Genomic DNA, 4986 nt, shown 5'->3' with positions numbered 1-4986 from the left:
CCAGGTATTTCTTCGAAAACTATGCGTCGTACAATGGATAACAAAAGAAGGTAACAAAAGAAGAAAAAGAAAAAGAAAAATAGGATTGTATATATATAAAAATAAAAAAATAAAGAAAACGAAGAAACAGGGGTTGCGTGTGGACAAAAAAATTCCAAGGATTAGTATCGATGGTAGATGAGTATTGTCAAGTTTTAGGGTGACACAACTTCTCCTCCTCCCCATTAAATCTTTCCTAAACCTAAAACTTTCCCTTTTTCTTACCCCTTTTGTTTATTTTTTTGTGTTTTTTTTTGTTTTTATTTTTCTCATAGTTTTCCCTTTTTTTCTGTTTAACGCGCGACACAAAGTGAACGAATAACGCGTTGGCCGATAATGCTGTATAACCAGTATTTTACACGGGGTATTATAGTATACATGCTTACGAACAAAAGCAAGCAAGCAAGCAAGGCATTGTATGATATCATTCGAAAATACTGGGGCACACCGAATAACGTTTAATGACTCGTTCATTGGTTCAAACATGAAAACCTAACAACGATACGTGAACCACTCGGCTTCTATAAAGTCAACAATGTCTCCTCCGTGTATATGTGTGTTGTATTATATTTTTTTATTGTCGTTCAAGTACCACGTACGATCAATGAAAGAAGAAGAAAAAGAAAAAGGAGGTACGACCGTTCCGCCGAATAAGAGATTTAAAGGAAACAGAAAAAAAAATAAAAATAAAATAATAAAAATAGAAAGAGAATAAAGAAGAGAGGGTGAACGTTGTTGAAGGAGTTAAAGAAAACGAATGAATGTATGTTGTATACGCGTTATAATGTTGAACTGAAGGTATAAGTTGAAATGAAGAATCGTTTAGAAATCGCCATAGCGTCTCGAGTTTGATAGAATCGAACTCGTTTATAACTCTACTCTCTCGCCTTTTTTAAATCTCACGATCTTAAGAACCTTTTTTTTTTTTATTACGTTGTACTATACTATTCTAATCTATTCGTGTATATGTGTGTGTGTGTGTGTATGTGAGTGGTATAAAAGAGAAAGATATAATCGGTCGGAGATCTCATGAATGATTAAGTATAATAAGTTCATCTCGTTGAGTATACAAACAGAAATTCTCTTAACAATACAAGAATCGTCGTGTATGTTCGTTAACTATCAAATCAAAATATATTAAATGAATAATCGTATTTAACGATAGTCACTACGTTTTAATTTAACGTTTTTATTAGATTATTCTTTCTTCTGTTAATTTTAGAAATCTTTTGTAAAAGGAATAAATTTAAATCATTTGTTATGAACATAACCTAATCTATCTATAAAAATTGATGAAGTAGTTTCCTTTTATAAGTTACAAGTTAATTAATCGTCTATAGTAGTTGTTGGAGGTAGTCTACGTTCGATAAAATTTATTTCGATATTTTACGAATACTCCTCTCTCGTGTTCGTGCTTATTCGTATTGGGGTTAGTTGTGTGGTCAGAAAGACGAAAACAATAAATGGGGATATACGAAGGCGTGAGTCGGAGTGTTAACGGCGAACGTGTTAACGGAGCCAATTAAATTCTACTCTTTTAATTGCGATTGTATCCACAGAAATTCCAACGAGAGAGGGTAGATATTCAGTAGAAAATATTGTCGATCCATGGTGTCTAACTGCTGCTGCTATCTCGTACACGTTCGTAACGTAATTGGATTTACGTAAATACGTATCGTAGTTGTAGACCTGGAAGAAAGTATCGTTTTTTACGAACTTACGCGTGTTAAGTTTGTTATAACACCTAAGAGAGAGAGAGAGAGAGAGAGAGAGAGAGAGAGAGAAAGAGAGAAAAAGAACAATAGAGAAAAAGAATAAAACACAAATGAGACAGACAAAAAAGATAAAGAAAAAAAGAATGAAAGATATAACTCATAAATAAAAGAAAAAAAAAGGTGTTTACAGAACATTGAACTTCTTGGAACGATGTTTCAAATTTCTAACCTTGGTTAGGATGTTTTTTCTTTTTTATTTGGTCGAAAAAGTTTCTCTCGAAAATTTACGATCAGCCCCGAGAAACCTTGCGACATTGGAGGACACATCGTAGGGGACACAAAATGAAGTTAAAAACATGTGAAATGAGAGAGAGAGAGAGAGAGAGAGAGAGAATCGTTTGAGCCGTCATATTAGCATTCCTCGAAGAGAGCAACGCTGAGGACTATTCCTTCCTTGGTTGGTCTTACATTATGTATCCACTATTAACCGGACGACTGGCACAAAGCTTATTGTCGGCTCCGACGAATGAACTCGAGTCAACTACGGTCAAGAACGGCGACACGTGATTCATGATACTACTACTCACACGTGCTAGCGTATGCACTGAAGAGAAAAAGTACGGGGAATATCGGAAGAGTGCATATTGCACGTGCGTGCGTTATATTCTCTCGTTATTATTTGGTTCTTTTTTTTGTTCTTTCTTTTTTCACTCTTTCCATGGGGAATGAATTTGGTTATACGATTGGAATTAATTATTAGTAGATATTATATAGATAGATAAGAAATATTTGTAATAATTAATAAAGAATATATATATGTATATATAAATATAAATATTGACAAATAATTTGTTGAAAGTAAATAAATAATTTATATTATATTCGTAACGTTTAATTCTATGATTAATAATTTATTATTAATAAGATATTAAAGTTATTTTTTCTTCCTATCTATAAAGTAAATGTAATTATATAGAATTAATTATATAAAAGTATATTTTTCTTTTAAAATAAATAAAAATAATCTTTGATATTAAAAAAAAAAACAAATGATTTGCTTAAGTAAATAAATAATTATTATTGTATCCACATGATTATTCATATTATTATCAATACGAACTAAAAAGATAAATCAAATGATTCAGCATTTAAATTAGTCAGCGATATATATGCATCGTATATTCGTTTATCTTGAAATATCGTAGACAGTAAATGGATCCATCTTATATGGGATATGGGTAGACCGCGCCAGACTGCTTGGCACCATCGAACGCTATATGGGACCATATACCGAAGCATATGGGACCCAATAAAAATTCTCGGGGGCCGGACTCAACGAAATTCCAACGGATACAATGGTGTTTCTTCTTTTTTCCTTTTCAACGATCTTTCATTTCCTACCAAGCGCGTCTACCACCCCTCTTATGATCAAAAACGTCGTACGTTTTGAAAAATAACTTTTATTTCCCTTCGAATGCCAACGATTATGCACTATTTTCAAATCCTTCGCGGTTGAACGTAGAGAACGATGAATGGGGGAGGAAACCTGCTTGTATAGATACCTGTATCCACTGTCTGATGTTCTCACTTTTTACTTCCTTTTCTTTTTTTCTTCTTCATCCCTTTTTTATTATTATTATTATTATTATTATTATGATTTTTCTTCTTCCTTTTTATTTTATTTTTCCTTTTGTTAGCGTTTTAAGAATAAGGCAGATTTTTTTGCTTTATATCACGCTCGAGTAAATTCATTGTACATTGGAAGTATTATTTACTGTACTAAACGAGCACGCGGATAGCAAGTTACCAAGCGTGGCTCGTGCTTCTGTCTCTAATTCCACAGTTACTGAAATTGACCGGACGAGGTGAGTCGAGGTCGACCGTTATCAGAAAACAAAACGGATGCGTTTACCTAATACTAATGGAAATCCGTGCAACCATTCCAAGGTTTTTTATTATTGACAGATATCATCATAGATTGAAAATATATATATATATATATGTGTTACATAGATTAAAATAATCAACAAATTTTAAATTAATTTAATAATCGTCTGAAAATATAAATAAGAATTTATTTTATTTAATAAAAAACTGTACATATATATATATATATATATATATATATATATATATATATATATATATATATATATATATATATATATATATATATATAGAAGACATTCACGAGAAATATAACAAATATTAGAAAAGCAAGTTTAGGTTTCTATCAAAAAGATGCTGCGGCCCTTTTTCCCGAGAAACAAGTTTTTCATTCAAACCTTATTTCTCACACGTGCTTCTCATTCTTAATTCTTTTGGTCCAGCCTCCTTTGAAAGCAACAAAAGATTTTACGCGGCTACCGTCGTAGGAATATTTAAAAACTCAACTTTTTAAGGAGGAGAAGAAGGAAAAATAGAAAAGAGGAGTAGGTGGAAAAGACGGCGGGGGTGATGGTGGTGAAGAAAGAGAAGAAGAAAAAAAAGGAAGAAGATAAAGAAGATAAAGAGAAAGGAGAGATAAATAGAAGAGGACGAACTGGATATATATACGAAGTAATGTTTTTGTTATATGTGCCAACTCATTGGCCGCTCGTGGGAACGCCTTTGTAAAGGGCAAACGTAGTTCACAATGCGTAAATTAAAAAAAGAAGGTAAAGAGAGAAGATCGAAAGAATAGGAAGACTCGGGAAAGGAGAAAGAAAGAAAGGAAGAAAGAGAAAGAATGAAGAATCGTCTGTTTTCTTTGGGACGGACAACAGGAGGAGAAGATATAGCCGTGGGCCAGATTTTGTTTTTCGAAGTGATCTGCGTAGTCACTTCCTGCCAATATTCGAAAAATTACTAGACGCGATAGAATGAAAATATAATAGAACGTCATCTTGCAACTTTGACGATTTTTTGTTCTTTCTTTCTTTCTTTCTTTTTTTAGGTTATCGTTGTAATAGAAACATCGAAGGAATATTGTCAAAGATAAGGAACAATTTGTGTTGCATTAGTATAATACAATTCTAAATAAATTGTGTTTCTTGAATGGGAAAGATAGGATATAATAATGGTCGGGTGTTAAGAACTCGCTGTAAGGAGTTGGTTTGAAATTCAACGAAATCGTTGAACGAACGAACGAAACGGACGGCGGTGATCGATTCGCTGCGGGTGGCCTTTTAAAGAAAGAAAGAAAGAGAAAGAATGATAAAAAGAAGATAAAAACTAACTCCTCGAGTATGTA

The sequence above is a fragment of the Polistes dominula genome, unplaced genomic scaffold (assembly GCF_049000335.1).
Source record: "Polistes dominula isolate Pdom_NZ unplaced genomic scaffold, Pdom_raw_medaka contig_79, whole genome shotgun sequence".
Lineage (NCBI taxonomy): Eukaryota > Metazoa > Arthropoda > Insecta > Hymenoptera > Vespidae > Polistes > Polistes dominula.
This window is presented reverse-complemented; position numbering follows the sequence as displayed.